Consider the following 19,785-nt stretch of genomic DNA (forward strand, 5'->3'; position numbering starts at 1 on the left):
TCTCTCTCTCTCTCTCTCTCTCTCTCTCTCTCTCTCTCTCTCTCTCTCTCTCTCTCTCTCTCTCTCGATTCGTGACTCTGTTCCCGAGCTGACAGCGTGGCGAAGGCGCGTGGACACACGCGTCGCTGCGCGGAAGATGCGAGGGTTGTTTCGCCTCCCTCTTATTAGCCGTACAGAGAGTACAATAAACGCGGAGAGGGCCAATCCATTGTGCGGCGCCTGGACACGCTCCGCAGGCGTGCCATGGTAAGTCTAGTCGGAATTTGTTGATGAAACATAGCTTGCTCGAGCCGATGCGCTGGCCGCTCAGATACTTATATTAAATTTCGCGGCGAAAGGGGTCGCGGGACGTGACATGTTACGACATTTTCGCTCACTTTGATTGCCAATGCCAATCAGGCAGTAGATTTTTAGTTTACAGCCTTTATTTACTTTTGGCTTTTTTCGTAAAGCTTTAAATTTATCATTAAAATGAAAATCTAATCGAAGTAAGTCTGAGTTAGGTCTGAGTTGTTCCGAATGTTTGTGTACAGCAACATTAAGTAAAGAGCAGGAAATTAGTAAAAGTCGCTAAACTGTATATTTACTTAATGGGATTTCTACTGTGTGATCTTTTCCTAGGCAATAATCACTTTGATCGTATTGGAGAAGAAGATAATGATGATAATGAAGTTAAGAAGTGAGATACTTTGGTGGTAGATGTAGATGATAGTTCAGATTTTGGTTTGTGTTTATAAATTAATAATGGTAAATTCGATTGGTGTAATGTTGAATGGTACAAGTATTAGACAAAAAGATTGTGATAAAATTATTAATTATGGTAATCGAATTGGTAATATCTTGAAAATAATATAGAATCATAGAACTTTCAACTATGATCGTATTAATCTTACTATCTCGACAAAATTCAGAAACACCAAATTGCAACCGTAGAACAGAAAAAAAAATAGCGATGAAACGTTTCTAACTAAATGAAACAGAAACTTCGAACGTTCTAAATGTCATTAAAACTAACATTGAAAATATTTTTAAACTCAACCAAAACATTCCATCAAATTCAATTATCAAAAGCATTGCGCTTTCGGACTGTTCCAATGGAAATATTCGCATCAACGACGAAACGAACGCAACACTCGCAAGGAAAAAGCAAATACGCGCGGTAACTCGACAACATGCTGCCGCTTGCTAAAACGGCAAACAGTATTAAGCGGGCGTAAAATATTTAGTTTTTATCGGTGAGCTGCCATTTCGGCGTGCGATCCCTCGAAAAAACAACCGCCGTGTATTTACACGTCGAACGTCCGCTGGGAACGAAATTACGTTCGCCGGCCGCCCCTTCATTTTTAACTAATATAAATCGAACGGGGTCTCGCGTCGAACGGTCTCCGGATGGGGGCCGGATATTTATGGGGATCGAACGGCCGTATCTCGAATTCCGTCGCAAGGGATTACGCGACGTGACACGCGCCGGGTTCCCCGAAGGGCGCGCCCTTTTGTGATGTAAATCGTGCGGGTGCGGATCGATTTTTCGATTCGTGTCGCTTGTGTTCAACGGCGGAGGGGCTGAAGAAACGACGGGAGAGGGGAAAATGGACGATATATTTATGTAGATCGAAGAATATAGACCACGAAGGGGTTATCGAAATCGGATCGGTCTTCGAAAGCGTCGTCGTCGCCACTATTCACGTCAGGGACGAGAGGTTCAACTTCGAGCACGACCCCGTTCGCGTTAGGGCAAGGATTGAACGAGAGGAAGCGGAAAGGGACAAAGGCTAGACGACAGAACAGAGGCGGGACTGAATGCAGAGAAGCCGCGAAAAAAGGATGACAGACGGAGGAAGAGGGTGAACAGGATTGCAAGACAAAGTGGCGTTGAAGACAGGCTGAAACGAAAAGCGCCGAGGACAATGTGGGAAAGGCGCAGATGAATGGTTCAAAGGAACCGATTGATTCGTTTTGCCGCGGTGTCTACCACAATTGGAATTATCTCGCCATTCAGCTCGGATTCTGCTTCCGATATCGATGCGAATCCTTCTGGAACGACGGCCGTTTGTCGAGGACTCGGGGGACGTACACGGAACGCGGTGCAATAATTTTATAATTTAATGGCCGCGCAGGGACAACCTGTTGGAAAATACTTTTCCTGCTCTGGCGAACGAAAAAAAAACAGAAAGAGAAAGCACTTGTACGAGCGGTCGGCCAACTACACGCGACACTGCGTTTCCACGGTGAAATTATTAATCGAAGCGACGCAACGCGCGTACACTTCGGAATTGTTCCGATTGTTGCGAAAAATCCTCTCTTGCACGGTAATTGCACTTCGAGCAGCTCTCTTTGATCGGCGACCGTGGTGGCGGAATTGTTTAACCCTCTTGCCTCTGTGTTCCGCGAAGTCTTGTCAGTTTACTGCGGAAACTGATGTAATTTTTGCTTCAATAGATTCGATTAACGAAAACTTTTAAATTATTGGATTTTTCGTTTCTCGTGTAGAGGGACGTTTGAAAATTTGATTCCGGTTTCGAAGGATTTAATCAGTATTCATTTCTGAAGTCTTCGTGTTTGAGTTCCTCGTGTAAAGGGAGAATTTCATACAAACTTATAGATTTTAGACCTTAGATTTTTTGTATAAACTATACATAAAATGTTTTTTGTTGAAATTCGAACTGTTTGTTTAACATTCGTCATATCGTTTTCTTAACCCCTTGTCATATAATATCGTATCAGACTCGCGATGAAGATTTCGAACAGAATTTAATAAACGCAAATATTACTCAATTCTTCTGAATTCAAGTTAAATATTATTTTTCTGCTGTCAATTATTATACTTTGGAGCAGACATAAATATAGAATATGCCTACAACGTTTCTCTTTCCTTCAATAATTAATTAATGACAAAATAGTTGTATCGACCATAGTGGAAGAATAAGTCATAGGGTTATAAGAAAACACGTAATAGTCGACAGAGTTCACGAGCTACGCGCAATAAGGCGCCATTGACGAGAAAAATAACGCAAGAACGCCAACGAGTTGGAAAAACAGCCGCCATTCGACTTTCCCGTGATCGTAAATCGATTGGCACTCGCCTATAACTTGTCGCAGGTAGAACTATAGGAACGAGGGAAATTCCCTGTTTCGCGGGGTGAATTTGTCGTGATACCGTGGTTTCCTGGCACACGACGCGCCTTTGGGGGTGAAATTCGGTCGACAGTTAGGCTATTCGCGCGTCGAACGCGTGCGAATACGGAACATGAAGCCGCAAGCGCAAAGTAGCAACATTCATCGACGGAAGTTAATCGGCTAACAAATCATCCAGCGCGAAGGGTTTGCGGCGATGGCGGCCAACCAGATGCCGGTCGAACTAACGGCGTTAATTTCCCTACTGCTCTCGCGTATGAAACTGCACGTGGTTTGTGCTTCGTAGTATCGCATCCTTTAGGGTTCGGAGGGCCGAAACTCGTGCTATTCTCGCAACAGTCGTTGGGAGATATTACCAAACGTGCGCCCAAGTGGAATCAACTAATGACGGCCTGGAATGGGGCAAACACCTCGAGACTAGAGAAGAGCTGTTTAGTATTTCGCATCATGAAAATTAGAATAATCTTCTTTAGGAAAATCAGAAGAATTAACTGTAAGAAAATTAAAAAAATTTTATTTTTATTTTATGTTTACATTTTACGAGCAGGTGTACTCTAATAAAGAAAAGGAAGAGATATAAATGAAGTGTAAGGAGTGTACAAAGCAGGAGTTTTACAATATAATACAATAGATAATAGGATAATAAGCAAAAAAGAATTAACTTAATAATGTTTGAATCGTAATAATTTTTAACATTAAATCATTTTCTGCTTATTACTGCGGAGAAGTTTATTATCAATGATACAAAATCACCTGGATTCGTTTTGGAGGAAGATATTTGAATAGATCCAAAGCATCTTTTTTCAATATTGTATCATGAATTTTATAATTTATTTTAATTGCGTAATTTTGTTCAACATTGTAGAGGATTTTTCAAAAGATCAATGGGGTACATCTATGCTACATTTTCTGTGCATTTTGTATAGAGTATTGAGTAGTCACCGAATAATGAAACTAATGAACGCATATGCAAGAAACGCGGGAGCAAGCAAATCGCGTTAATTTTTAACCGAACTTAGCGAGTTAGCCGAGCGGCGGTTGCGGTAAGTATCTCATTAGTCGGCGTCCCGTATCACGCAGCCTGGAACAAAAAAAACGTTTAATTTCGCGAATTCGCGGTGGGCCGAGTTATAAAACAGTTTGTTTAATACGCGTAATTTACACCGATCCGCGAACTTGTTGAGCCCTCTTCGCTTCCCATTTCTGGCCGCAACAAATTAACTTCGGCCAGGAGTTTTCGGCGTAACACGATTAAAAGAGTGGGCGCGCGGCTTTCCCAGTCGCTTAACTACGTTTGCTGCGGTGAGCGTGGGCTTCAAAGAAACTGTAAAATTCAGATGGCTGTCGCTTGAGCTTTCTGCCTACCTGCTGAAACCTCGCTTAGCGCGAACAAGTTATTTTCTTGAGAATTCGCCTCTGAGATCTCGCGAAGTTCTAACGACGAAAAGGAACGCAGGAGTGTATATTGCCGAGCTACCGTTTAAACGGCGACCCCTAAATATCTTTGTTATTTATGGCCGTAGTTAAACGTTTTTTCGAATGAAATTACGCAATTTGAAAAACGTGTGGAATTGTAGAGAGAATTTTAAATTAAACATTTTGTAGAAGAAATTCTGACGATTGTGGAATCAGAAACCCCTTTATAATTCTTTTCTGATAGAGCTGTGACCGTGTGAATGTTCACGCCATTTAACTGTTTCGTGTTGTATAATAGAGAATAGGAAATTTAAGAAATTTAAGAAATATCGGAAATATAAATAGACTTTATATAAAATATAAATACACTCCGTTTTGTTTTAAAAAATATATTATACCCACAGACAAAAGGGGATATTAATTCTATATCTATGAAATTAGTAAAATAATAGAATAAATCACAGGAGAGTTCATATTAGAATACACGTGATTATGGTAAATCAAACTAAATAGTAACAAAAGGAGATAAATTTCTTTCCAGCTTGTGTTACAAATCAAGGAAAAAAATAAAAAGAAAAAAAATAATCCGCGTTAGATCGAAGTCATGTAAAATCAGAATTGGGCGTTACAGAAACAACCCCATCGCGTTGGTTATCGTACAACCGTGAAATTACTCTGGCAAGGATCAAGTAAAGAAAAAAACAGTGTCACGGTTATTTCAACGAGCATACACGATTCCGTGTCACTTGGTCGAATATTCCGATCGCGAGCAGGTATTTAAAGCACCAACATCCGCGTCCCGCGAATTTGTATGTAAATAACCGGCATTACGAGGGCACAATGGAGAAGGGTGATAGGGAACCTGCTCGATTCTCTTGATGCCACCCGCATAACCGGCTGATGTATTCAAAAGTCGCTTGAACCGAGGCTAAAGGGAAGCAGGAGCTCTCAAAGAACACCGGTGGCAAATCGACGCTAAGCAAACATTGTTATACCAGATCCGGGTCCTGGTTGAGGTCGTTCGATAAAAGGGTTAACTCGGTCTGGCTGTCAGATAAGATCTTCGTGTTCTCAAATTCAGCTCTGAGTGCTGACTCTGTGATTGTTGCAGGCGTTGGTCTATGTAGTATTTCTGTTTCTTATTCCCAAACACAACGCTGCCTGCCTGTTCTTAATAATAATAAGACAGTCCTGCATTGATGCATACAAAAAGTGTCCTTAAGAATAAGAAAAATGTGTAGGAAGGAATCATAAATTTTTCTTGTAGCTAAGAAGAGGCTAGTTGGGAACATCAGAAGATACAATTAGGAAGAAACTCTAGATGGGACATCGGAAGACGTAACATTGGGAACAACTTAATAGAAAACTGGGTATACATATATGGGTATTTTTCTAATTATTTTTAGAAAACTGAATGTATAGGTTTAATTCTTCGCGTGTTACGAAGTTTTATGAACATTAGAAAGAACATTGTCTTCCATAAAGAGGACATAAAATATCCTGAAGTCATCGAAGATATATTGTATTAATGAAAAAGTTCCCTCACGCCGACAAAGGAAGTCTAAAGAACAAGCCTCGTTTTGAGAAATTAAACGTAACCGAACTTCATATCTGTCTCCATTTTATTCAACAACTTTCTGTCGCGTTTTAGTGAGCACCCGTTCTTTTAAAATTTATTTGTGCATCATGGAACAAACGCCGCGCGGAAAGAAAGCTAAAAAGATACTGCTACCACCCAATACAATGGGCCGCAATAAAGCTCCCGTCTCAAAAACGACACAGTCGGGAGACCACAGCGCAGGCCTGGTAGTTTTAACAGTGTGTTTCGGTCTTGTTTTCTTTGCACCGTACACCGCTGCGCTGGAAGCACGAAAATAAGGGGAAGCGGGAGGAAACGGGAACAAAGAGAAGGAGAGAAATTTAGAGAGCAACATGGAATATTGCTTCGGTGTTTTCTATCCGCATGGAGTGCATCGCCGCGAATATTTTTCCGCGCGAGCAAAGTCGATCTGCTTCAAATTCGCAGAGTGATTTTCTATGAGACTGCGATCGAACAAAGGGTATAGCAGAATAAAAGGGTCCAAAGTACCCTTAGATCGATTTTTCTCGCAAAAGGTTCCTTCGATAGCTTATCCATAATAAACATTGTACACCAATTTTCAGCTCTCTATCTCAACCAGAAAGCTAGTTATAGGATAAATTCGAATTACCAGTTTTTGTTCCATTTTCCTTATTTGATGGTAAATAAAAATTGTAACAAAATTCGGAGACATTTTCTTCATAGTAATGCATGGCTGAGAATTTTTTGAGCTTTTTTGTTCTAAATTCTTAGCATGAAAAATGACAAACCTCCCAAAAAATAGAAAAATGTAGGTTTCGCAATGAAGCATTCGAGCGGTAATTTTTAAATTTAATATAGTGTTAAATTTAATATTTATTATAATGGTAAACATATTGGTATGTGCCATCCTTAAAAAAATGAAAAACTAACTTTTATACGCATTTCAGATGACGAATGTGAGTTATCTATTAAAACTTCATCAAATTCTCAGCCATGCACTGCTTTTTATGGAAAAATTATCGAAGGAAACGTTCGCCAGAAAAATCAGACTAAGGGCACTTTTGACCCCCTTATCCTGCTATACCCTTTCCGCTGCGTTTACGTACCACGCAGCGCTGCGAGGATGTACCAAGTTCTCATTGTCGACGTTCTCGCGCCAACAATTACGCACTTCCAGACGTTATTTTCAATGTAATTTTACGGAACGTTCTATTCGTCGCGTTTCGAACCTCATTCTGCATTACTCGCGATGAAACTTTCGCACTTTACGTGTGTTTGCTGAAGGCTTTAACACTAAAACTATCAGACGAATCAAAAAAACCCATCCCTAATTTCTTCCTTTCGCAATTATTAAAAAGATAACAGATTTTTCTCTAAGAAATGGTTAAAGAAATCGATTTAGCAAAACGCAAGTTGAATTGTAAATCAATTAAAGTTTCAATAGATGCACTTTAGAGTTACTAGAGAATAATTTCAAGAAGCCTATTACCTGCTCGGCAGTTTTAGTGTTAAAGACGTGCCGCCGGCTGAACACTCTGAAGTTCTGTGAGCACTGAAATATTTGTAACTATCTCAGTCTTATTAGAATTATAAGTCATATATAAGAAATCCTTAACTTTAGGACTTCAATTAAAGTACATTATAATTCACACGAAGTTAGAGGTGGTTTAACCGAATGATCAATATCTACACAAAAATCACTACGAATTAATATTCCTTTATAACTCATTCAAAATAAACTTCACGTTCATCTCTCAAAGATCCATTCTTCACTTTATCCAGCATCAAATTTACCAGTCAAATGAGCTTTCCAATTTATTCATAAAAATGCATCTATATCCACATCATCTTCATTCCCCACAAATTCAAGTTTTCGATTCCAGAACAGAGTTTCATACGATTTAACACAGGGACTGATCTCCATCGAAAGCGGTCCTTTACACAGACGAATTTCGTGCAGCAGTGAGCATCTTCTTCGAGTACTCCCGTCGTCGCGCCGGGCGGGTGTCTGCTCGGAAAAATGTAGTCTGGTTCGTGGGACTCATTTGTCGCCGGACGACGGTGAGCATTAGATTCGCGCAAATTGGAGCATTAAATTATTCCCGGCGACTGGTTGGGTACACTCGGCGCGAAGTGCCGTGGAGCGGCGTTCCCACGAGGTGACCGGACCGGAGAAAGCTTCTGAACGAAATTCATCTTCGAGCCAACCATGGCAGGAACGGGACGACGAGATCTTTCTTGTACCGCACCATGGCAACGCGAGCCCGGCGATAAGTCGGGACAATTAATTATTCCCTTCGCAGCTTCGTGCTCCCTCCTCAACAGTCCTTCGCGAAGGAAACGCTCTCACCTGTCTGAAGTCGCAAACTTTCTTTCCCCTTGTTCGGCAATTTCTCGAACGATGCGCGCGTGCCGTGATCATTGGCTCTCCGGTGTTATACCTGACAAATTACGTCGCCCGGCATTATTTATTATAAGTCGGAAACAGGCCTTCCAGCAGCGCGAGTTCCATTCGTGAGATAAATGATATCCATATTTCACAGGAATTCTGGAAGGCTGCCTCGAAACGCGAACGCTGCAATATTAATAATTAGAGCGGGGCGGTTTGTGCGTTCTTAATAGCTTTCTAAGCCTCGGAACACGATAGAACAAGCATCTGAATAGACAGTGTTACAGAAAGAAATAGGGTTCCGCGTAATTGCTGTTGTTATGAAACAATGTCGATTTTTCTGAATTTGTGTAGGAACTTGAAGTATATTAATAGTGACCGCTGCGTATTGTAAGTGATATGAATATGTATCAAAATACCATAAGAAGACCAGTAGGATCGCTATTCCAGCTAATTGTATCGTAAAACAAACAGAAACCCACGCTGAAGCATTAAAGGCTTGATGCATCGAGAGATTTATCTCGTAGGAATTATCCATGAACAAACTTAAACCTCCTCTAAATTCAGATCTATCTTTCATTAAAGAAATTCATTAAATAATTATTCTGTAAATAGTCTCCAGAATATAGCAAAAGCAATTATAAAACTGATTATACCTGTCGTGACATTTAACAAAAAGTGTCGGGTTTAACAACGGGTTTAACAAAGGACTTCTCAGCGTGCGGCATGCAATACAACGGAGGTACTGGATATCTATACATAATAGAACTAGTCAATTTAAAAAAAAAAACGATGTATAGGCCTCCGGACTTGTGTAGGTCTTGGGTTTTTCCGTGACACTTGGTGTCACCCTGGTAAGGAAGTCTGTGGTACGCCCCCACATGAATTTTCCCCCAAGAAGGTATACGAAAACGCCACCGAGGTAGAGAAGAAAAATACAGAAACCAGCAGAGCGCATCAAGACAGCGTCTGAGACACATCCGTTTGTAATCGAATACGAGTATTAAAGTTTTCTTTAAACGTTGATCAATTCTATACCTTGGGAGTCACGTCTTCCTCTCTTAACACCTAAAAATCTTCCATCGGAATTACATTCGCATTGGAGCTGAGTATCACCGAACGTATCGTTCACATCGCTTCGCGAATATTTTGCTCATGCCGTAACAGTAATATTTCTAAGGGTGTGTTTTCTGGTTAACACTGAACGTACCGCGATCGGTCAATAAGTGGTATTAAAATTTGATTTTAACCCCTTACCCTATGATTTATTTTTCAATTATGATCGATACAACTACTTTGCCATTAATAATTCATTGAAAAGAGGGAAAAATTTTAGTCATATTGTATATCTATATTTACTCTAAAGTATAATTATTGCTAACAGAAGAATAATATTGAACTTTGAATTCAAAAGGATTGAGTAATATTTATCCTTGTTAAATTCTCTTTAAAGTCATCATTATGAGTTTGATACATTGTTATAGGGCAAGGCAGTAAAATCTACATTTTCTTTCGTCCATTTAACTTTATATCAATTTTTATAATACCCGATTAATCAGTCTTTCAATTTTTGTCTTTTTTATTGTTCCCGTTTTCACTAAGAAAAATTTATCGCCTAACTTGTTTATTTGTGAACCAATTATTTGACTGGTTACGGTAGGAATCGGTATGTATAAAAAACTGATACGTGATAATAAGTCTGCAGCTATTGTCTCCCACTACAGACTGCATTCGTCTTATGAAGCGTAGCCCAGAGGTTCCATTTCCGTTGCGCCCGCGTTCTTTTCTCCTCTGTCAGACCAAGGATTACCGAAACTATATCTTGGCCCTCATGGGATGCTTATTTACCCGGCGTGGTGACTCTTTCATTTATCCCCCTATTCATTTTCACGACTCACGCTTGTAATTGCTGCGGATCACGAGGCAACGGAGAATCTCGCGTGCAATAAATGGATTACCCGTTTCTCTCCCGACGGCCTGGCATAATGGCAATTTTGAATTTTCTCACGGCAATCCGCCGGAATCGTCCTATCCATTCTCATTGCCGCATGACATGGGAAACGAATTACTCGGCCAGGTCAATATGCACGGGCTTTAACGAAGGAAAATGTGGAAAAATTACTGTCGGCGGGGCGCGGGCGCAACTTTACGAGGAAATTCAAAGGGAAGAAATAAATGGTCACAGTGGTGAAATGAAAATAAAGACTTCGGGAGCAGCTTCCCAGCGATCATTGCGGTCTTTTACGAGAGTTTCGATCGGCCGTCCGTCGTTTTCCCGAATGAAAGGTTGGTTTTTGTAGCCTTTCTCGTGAACGGGATGCTCGAATTCATAAACCCTTTGTTGTAGAATGCGGAACTTGCTGCGAAATTAATATCGAGGAATTGGTTCAAAATAATCGCAATTTTTGTGTTACATTAAATAGCTTCGGTAACGCGGTTCAATTTTGCTTATAGTCAAATGTCTTCAAATCTAACGATCTAACTTAATTTATGTTAAATTTAAAGTTGTCCAATACCTTCAATCACTCTTCATTCAATAATAAACGGAAAGTCCATTCGTCAGTGACAAATGTCCAGCAACAAAGTAAACGTCTCTCGTGTCCATCCGTCACCTGCAGAGAAAGGTATCCAAGAAACTTCCTCGAAATTACGCCCAAGAAGAAGAATGGAGACGCAACAAAGTCGTACAGCCGTCCAGCTGTGCATTTTATCGTCAAGCATATTTTCCGCTCGCCTGGCGCACCCATGTGTCCCTTTGCATGCATTTCTCTGTTCCGCCTCGAGCGGAGCGCGCGGTTCGTTTGTTTCGCCACGGATGGAAAAAAGGGAAAAGAAGTATATATCTTGCCCTCGATTTACACGAAAATTCGTTCCACGTGGATTCGTTTTACGCGGATGAAAATCGCGTGAATAGAGTCTGTTGCTAGAAGGGAAAACAAAATTGTGTATGAAGCTGGTATAAATATTAGAAATATTTATCCCACATAGCTTAACAGAAAAATAATAATAATGAAATTTCAAAAAACAAAGCTACGTTTTATTTGGTGTTACTAAATTAATTCTTTGCATTCGTATGTTTTGCTGGAGATGATAATACAAATTTGTTATACGACGTTGAACATTGTTTTAAAAAGTACCACGCTTTAGAAGCTCATAAATATTCAGTCACAAAACGTTGAATTCTACCGCTGTAAATCACTTGAATTCAATTTTTTCCCTAAAAGAAAATACAAATTTACACCCAATATCGTTGAAAACAAATCGAGTGCGAAGGGTCAAGATCGCGCCTAAAAACTACCGCGTAAATAGTGTTATAATTTACCGCATAAAAATGTACCGCGTAAATTGAAGAACGATCATTCAATGCACACAATCATTCAGTACACGAAAAATAAACCGAAAGTCATTTCCTTTGAACACACGCCCGCGTACGGACAAATACAAATATATAAACAGAACGAACTGCTCGATATTATCCTCCGTGATCCATCGAATCGTTCGTTTTACGGTCGAAACTTTTTTTCGGTCGCCCTTTACGTCGAAAACGACCGAGTTCACCGATATAACAATATCGATTAATGGAAAAACGCGTATCCGGACGGTCGGGAGCGAAACGACGAAAGGTCGACGTGGTCGATACGGAGCGTAGCGGCGTGTTCCAGCCGGATGAACAATTTTTTCTCGTTCGAGTTCACTCGAATCCAGTGTCAACACAGGCGCCGCTGCTCCATCCCGTCCCAGGAAATTTCCTTCTGCTCTTAACCCGCGGATTTTCTCGGCTGCACTCGAGGCGGTCGTTCGTGTAACGACTCCGAAGGTAAAACCCGGCCCAGCTCCGCCGTTCCTATTCGCATATGAAATCTCTGATAGGATCTCGTAGATGTCTATCTTGAAGAATCCTCGTATCTAGATCGAATTCCGCGTAGGTGCGTGTATCTACACGTTCCGTATCGGATTTTCTCGTGATACCGCTGGCTAAAGTGTATGCAACGCACCGATCGTTCCGTTCATTTCTATTCGAAACGCATAAATACCGGGAAAGCGTCGGCCTCCGTTCCAGCGGAGTGAAATTGTAAAAATGTTCGTGGGATTCGAGTGTTTGGATTTAGTGTGTAATACGTGGGATAGTATTGTATTCCTGGTTTAATCCGGAAAGCTATCTAATATTGAAATCTCTTGATGGATGTTTCAAATTGAATTAAATCTTTGAGATGTTATTGGTTGTAATTAAAACAGAGGTGATTGAGGAGTTAAATCTTGGGAAAATCTTCTTGCAGTAGCCGATTTGATTCGTCGTCTAATTTTCTCCTTAAAGTAAGTCTTCGATTTGATTAATCGGAATTGTCATTTTGAAATTGTTAACCAATTCGCAATCGCATATATTTTCACAAAGTCTATAATCGAATATTGCAAAGGTTTGGTATCAAATGTGAATGAATATGAAAAATATGTTAGAACTATGTTGTCAATACTTCGTTACACATTTTGAAATTATGTAGTAGATCACTTAATTCTACATATGATCGACGTTTTTCTTAAAAAACGTAAAATAACGTAAAATTATATTTCCAGTATTTTTCTAAACAAATTGGAAATGACGTAGGGTTGCGTTACTGGTGTTCCGTTAATTTCCGTTTATTAGTATATAAACGTCACAGTAAATCTACAATGAACGTGGAATTCCTTTTTCATTTAAAATAATTGTCATCAACGAAATGGCTTTCGTGATAATAGTCACGAAAGGCATCACGAGTGAAGGAGACTGTTCGAGTTTTGGTCGTATCTCGTCACGCGTTTGGTTGGTGCCGGTGTTCCCGAGGCAACGCCGAAATTTCTCGCGGAAATTAATTACCGTCGATTTGCAAACACTAGTGCTACGCTCTAATGCGAAGTAGCTGCGGTCGCACCGTATACGGACGAGATTCTATTAAACTGGAAACATCTGCGGTCGTCGCGCGAACGATCTCATACGGATTCGATGTGAAATAATTGGCATCAATCAGTTTAACCCTCGCACGGTGGCCGGCTCGTTGTAACGCAAACGAATACGATTCTGTTATGCCTCATGGAGATGATGCGCGCTTGAACACGAAGTTTACCGTAACACTGAACGTACTGACACTTTCTATATACACTGCCGGTCAGAAGTTTAGGACTACTTAACCCTTTGCACTCGATTTATTTTTAATGTTGTTGAGTGTAAACTTGTATTTATTTTTAGGGAAGTGAATTAAAGTAATTTGCAGCGGTAGAATTCAACGTTTTATACTTATTTTATTTATTATTATTGTAACAAGATTTAATTTTTATAATGTTTCTATTTGATTAATACGCGTATGCCTATGTTCCTTTATCACACACAAAAATTCTCCAATAAAAGTTGTTTACAAAAAACGGAACTATCTTTTAACCGATGTATTGGTCCTAAACTTTCGACCGACAGTGTGCCTCTTTTTATTGTAACCAATCAAATAATTGTAAAAAAAATAAAGATAAACAAGTTAGACGATAAAAATGTCTTGTTGCTGTAATTTACGTTTTTGCACGCCTGGCGGCAAAATTTTGAGAACTTTGGAAGTTACTGAAATTATCAATAAGTAAATTAATTTTTACTAAACGGTACACCCTGTTGTTAATGTGTTAAACAGTCGTTCTATCTAGTAATTTCATAAACAACATGAAAGTGATGGTAAAATTATTCAATTAGAGAATTGTTAGTTACGCTATCTGAAATCTTTAAAAGTTCTGCATATAGAAGATTCTTGTAAATTAGGCGCGAGTGTATTTGATAATAAGGAAAAGTAAAAGAAGGAAAATTTCAAATTCCACTACGTTTATTAACTGTGAAATAAACTTAGCGAGCATATAGCCAGACATATATAAATTTAAAGTTAAGTAGGCTACGATTTGGCTAGAGGTGAATATAAAGTAGATTTGGCCGCATTATGGTCAGTCGTGTTTCAACTCGTAACGAGGCGGAGTCGAAAATGTAATTTCGAATACGATTGTACGATTGGTTCGCATCACTGTGCGAACAACCGATGTACAAATCTGTCCTGTTAAAACATGAAGTAAATTTAGAATATAAAAGATTCAATTAATTTGAAACATAAAGACATCAATTATTTGCGTCGAGCTGAAAATAGATTCCGTTACTTTGTAATCGGCCACTGTAAAACTAAGAGCAATGAAGGATTGATCACAACTTTGTATTATATTATAAAAGAATTTCTGTTCACTGTGAAGACAATCGAAATCTGGGTTAGTAGATTCAACGGGTTTATAGTCAGACACGGAACTATATCTGGAAATTAAGAAGCCAGCGACCGAGTTTCGACTAAGTGTAAAGTGGATCCGTTCGTGTTACGGTCAACCGTATCTGAATTCAAAATGAAGAGCAGCCAACAATATCCACAAGTTTGATTGTGTGAGTAATTTGAGTTTCTGCATAGATAGCCGGGATTAAATTCGATTCGAAGTAGTTTAGGTCCGCGCTGGCGGTTTTACATTATAATACACCGAACTATATGCAAAGTTGTTCACCCCAGACGCGTTGAAAGAAAAGTTGCGAATAATCCTCGTCACACGAATTTGGAGTACGTAGCTTTTTATTCAATTTTGATCCTACACTCCCAAAGAAAAAGATAGCACACGAGTGCTATTTTTAATTTCTCGCGTTATAATTATGGTACAGGAAAGGTACAAATGATGCATAAAGACTACCTTCTACTAATATGTAAACACTACCTACATTGGAATTTTTACAAGATATACTCTGAAGAGAAATGTAAACATACAAATAAGCAGAGATAAAATTATAGCACACTCAAGGGTTATATTAAATTTCTTCAATATGTTGCGAGGTTTAAGGAAGTTAAAGTTGTCAGTCAGTGTTCAGTGCTTCTTGATATTGGTATCTGTCGCATTTCGTGATGGGTCTTGGTAAACAATGGTCTGACAATGAAATAAACGCAATTCTTATTTTCAGAAAAAGGAAAGTAACGATTACAGAAATTGCGAAAGAAATTAATCGGAGCACAATAGCTGTATATAACGTATTAAAAGATGTGGATAACTACGGTAAAAGAAAAAGTACTGGAAGGCCAGCAGCCCTATTACACCGTGACACAACAGCAATACTTTGTGTTGCATCAAATTCTTGTGCTATTGCAAGAGAAAGTGCTTGCAAAGCTGGTGTACATACTAATATTCAAAATGTTTGACGTGTACTACAAATAATATTATAAACAGATCAAAAATAAAAGTCAAGCTACGATTAACAAAAAAGCATAAGAAAGCACGCCTTGAATTTGCGGAAAAAACAAATACATTCGAGGAAAACCTGTAGAAATATAATCTTTACAGATGAAAAACGGTTTTGTCTAGATGGTCCAGATAGTAATGCATACTATTATCATGACATTCGAAAAGTACAATTAACAAAAATTAGACGAGAAATGAAAGGAGGTGGAATAATGATTTGGGCCGGCATATGTTGCAAAGGGAAAACGAATACTAATTTTATACAAGAAAAAATGAATAGTGTAAGTTATTTGTGATTAATTAAAAATCAAATTGATAAATATGCACAATTCATTGCAGATACAAAATTTGTGTTCCATTCAAAATTACAGCAAGGTAATGCTGTCATACAAACGGCAAAAATTATTTATGAATATTTATCAAAGAAGAAACTTTCTGTTTTGGAATGGCTGGTGTACTCCCCGAACCTCAATATAATTGAGAACTATCAATATAATTGAGATTATTATCAAAAACTGTCTACGTAGAGGGTAGACAATTTGAAAATTTAAATGTTTTAAAAATCTGTATTAAAGAGGAATGGAAAAATTGATCACGACCTTCAATTAAAGTATTGTATAAATCCTTGATAAAAAGGATGATAGAAGTAATTGAGAATCACGAAGGTCCCACACATTATTAAACACAGGTACAGTTATATCATTTTTGTAATGTTTGGAATAGACTTTCATGATTAAATAACAGGCAGTTAAGAATAACACGTTTTATTCCGGACCATGTCCGCGTAAAGACTGCCATCGCAGGACGGCTGCCAAATGTCTCGCTTGAAACAAATGAAATGCGCGCTAGTCGCGGGCGCGTCGGTCTGCCATTCAATGTATGTGAATATCTTACAATTTTCATATTTGTCTATTTTAAATCAATATAATGTGGAATATTTTTCAGACGTGCTATCATTTTGTCTGTATTCATTTGGGTATTTGTATTTTTACTACGAGAATTCGTTGAAGAGAACTCAATAAAAGTTATGTTTACATATTAGTAGACGGTAGTCTTTATGTATTATTTACACCTTCTCTATTCCATAAGTATAACGCGAGAAACTAAAAGTAGCACACGTGTGCTATCTTTTTCTTTGGGAGTATAGCAATATCCAGAATACCTTAAGTCTCGAATAATCAACCGTAATGGTTCTCGCTTCAGTTTCCACTGTGTTAATCGACTCTAAAAATACCCTAGGAACAATTTTCTAAAAGAAAATTAAACAAAAATTACATTATTCTCAGTATTTCCCACAGACGTATCAACGGAACAACGATTCCTCTAAAAAAATTAGCAAGCAACCCGCGATCATGGTCCTTATCACATTAATCAACACCAAAAATTTACCAGCTTCCAAAATTCCAAGAAAAAGTTCTCCAAAAACTCTGAACAAACAATAACCACATTATTCTCAGTATTTCTCGCAGATTCTGCGGAGCGGCCATTCTTCTAAGAAAATTAGCAAACAACCCGCCATCATGGTCCCCATCACATTAATCAACGTCAAAAGCCTAGTAACATCCAAAATTCCAAGAGAAAGCTCCCAAAAAGCTCTCAGTGAACGATAACCAGGTTGTCCCCAGCATTTATCGCAGACGCTTCAAGGTGGCGGCCATTCCCCTGAAAAAATTAACAAGACAGTGAGATCGTAGCCGTAAAAACAACTCGACTGGCCACGCATCAACGCGTCTCATCTCCTCGGCGCCTTTACGCGCCGATTGTAACTGACTGAATGAATTACGGGCGGATCACGTGGTCGTATGGGTCAATAAAAGTTGCATAAAATGATAAATTGCCGTGTACAAAGGAGATAGCCCGGCTTTTTACGGTTCCATGTTCACGGGATAATGTCTCCGAATCAGACACTTATAAAAAGTGGAACGAGCGTGGACCGAGTTGGCCGATGTCTTTAGGATTCGACTGTTGTTCAAACAATCGAATCATCGTCCGGGCGGCACGCTTTGCGATGACTATAACCTAACGACGCCGCGATGGAATTATCCCGCTTGATTACACTGCATCGTGCTATGGAGTTACGCAACCGTGCGGCGACGTAAGCGCCGGCAAACAATGCGAGAGACGCGGCTCGGTCAATCGTTAAGTAAATTCCGGCTAATTGCGGAAACTCGCTGTCGTAATGATCCATTCAGAAAAGACGCTGATACCAAGTGTCATTGAAGTTTCTTCTTGCACTGGAATTTCATTTGCATTTGGCAGAGTCTTGCGCGAAGAACTTTGTTTTTACCTATTTTTCTCAAATATGTACACTAATTTTGTTTATTGATAGTTTTGTATAGAGTGATATATTGAAAGATAATTTACTACGTATAAGGCAACAAAGACTATCAGTTTATTCAATAATTTTTTATACTGATTTGGAATGGAGTACTGAATTATTCGGTTTGACTTCAAAAGTGGTTTGAACTGGTTAATTTTCAATCAATGTTTAATACTAGGTTTACACGTCAGTTTGAGGCATATTGAATTCTGTACAGATTATTTAATAATGTGTCAGTTATGGTTGATTCCGACCGACATCTTGAAGTCCATAAACCTATCTTGGGTGTCTTCAACACTACAGTTCTCCGGGTTTCTATTGCTCAGCCCTTAAAAATATCCAAATAGGTAGCAAATATGCCTAGCGTGACACAAGGAAACCATATGCTTATTTTTCTAAAAGAAAGATATATGTCGGTCAAAATGCGGAAACGTCAGCTGAAAAGTTTCTTCGAAATCATCTCAAGCGATTTCATCTTACCGCTGTTGAATCCTTATCGAGACTTCCCACGACGCGATCCTTTCGCGATCTATGTCCTGCGATTTTCATCGAAATTTATCACGAGGGTAAAATTCTGTCCTCTTTCCATAGGAGCCGGCGAACGGGCGCAATTTCCTGGACGTACAGCGGCGTCGATAGTCCGCTGAAGGAAACGCATAAAGAATCACATTGCGAAAATTGAAACTGGACTAAATTTATGTCGATTTTCGGATGGGACGGGAAACTTGGTTGAATATATGTCGTACTTAGGAATACCATATTTATTATTCTTCGAATTCGTTAATTTGTCTAAGTTTTCCCGTATACATTTAGTGTGATTCTTTCAATACTTCTTTCGAAGCATTAAAGAATCTCATATGAAGTTTTTTTGAATTGTTCTAAAATGAAGATTTCAATTCAGCTCATTCTAACACTAGAACCATCGAGAGGTTAGTATGATTAACATGTAATCCTTATAAAAATTATAACATAATTTTGTCGGTTTCTTCATATATTCATTATAGTATTCCAGTGAAACCACGTGTTCTTAAAGTCATTTCGTATAGTTAACAGTTTTAAGGTACCAATACTTACGAAATCAGAAAACTCGTTATTTTGAAGGGTGCAGTAATGCTAGTATTGAATCTACAGTAACTTGAGTGGTGAAAAGATTATCCAAACTTCGTAGAAACATTGGAATTCACCGAAAATCAAAATTATTCACTGTAACCACATATCGTTCAAAGTTTTCAGACATCTGCGAATAAAATTTTCAAAACGTTTCAGTAGTACTCGGATTACAGTAAAATATACTGTGACTTTTATAGAGTGCAGTGAATTATTGTAAGGGTGCAAAACAATGCACAACATAGAAATCCTCGTTCCTCAACAAACGTTTGAATTATTCGTGACTCTGTCAGCTAACAATAAACCGCTACAACAGCAGATTGTAAAGTACATCATCAGACCGTCGAGAAGTATACACACACAGAAGTATACATTCGTAGTTGCCTAGTGCTCTCCTCAAGCGGACGTTCCACGCATCAACATTCTAGCTGGAAAATTACATTCCTCATCGCACTTGTCGCGTATTCAATATTTACCACACGGAGTATCTACCGAGTCACGCGACGATCTTTTTAAATATTTCATAAACACATAAATTGAGGTACGTCGAGGATTCACCGGAAGTTCTGCTAAAGATCAACCGTAAATCCACTT

At 38.9% G+C, this 19,785-nt stretch overlaps 1 protein-coding gene and 1 long non-coding RNA gene across 6 annotated transcripts in view; one reads left to right on the forward strand and one right to left on the reverse strand.

The window, feature by feature from the left end:
* The window catches only part of LOC143175089 (uncharacterized), a 199,028-nt gene that overhangs the window by 30,231 nt on the left and 149,012 nt on the right, over positions 1-19,785 (reverse strand). The gene's annotated exons all lie outside the window — the stretch shown is intronic.
* The window catches only part of LOC116435196 (somatostatin receptor type 2), a 127,809-nt gene that overhangs the window by 12,013 nt on the left and 96,011 nt on the right, over positions 1-19,785 (forward strand). The window contains exon 2 of one of the 5 annotated variants that reach the window (XM_076372186.1): positions 5,819-5,921. The exons of the other annotated variants lie outside the window; for them this stretch is intronic. The gene's annotated coding sequence lies outside the window, so the exon portion shown is untranslated. The remainder of the gene's footprint in view (positions 1-5,818; positions 5,922-19,785) is intronic. 5 annotated transcript variants of the gene reach the window in all.

Source organism: Nomia melanderi, chromosome 11, assembly GCF_051020985.1.
Source record: "Nomia melanderi isolate GNS246 chromosome 11, iyNomMela1, whole genome shotgun sequence".
In the NCBI taxonomy this organism is placed as follows: Eukaryota; Metazoa; Arthropoda; class Insecta; order Hymenoptera; family Halictidae; genus Nomia; species Nomia melanderi.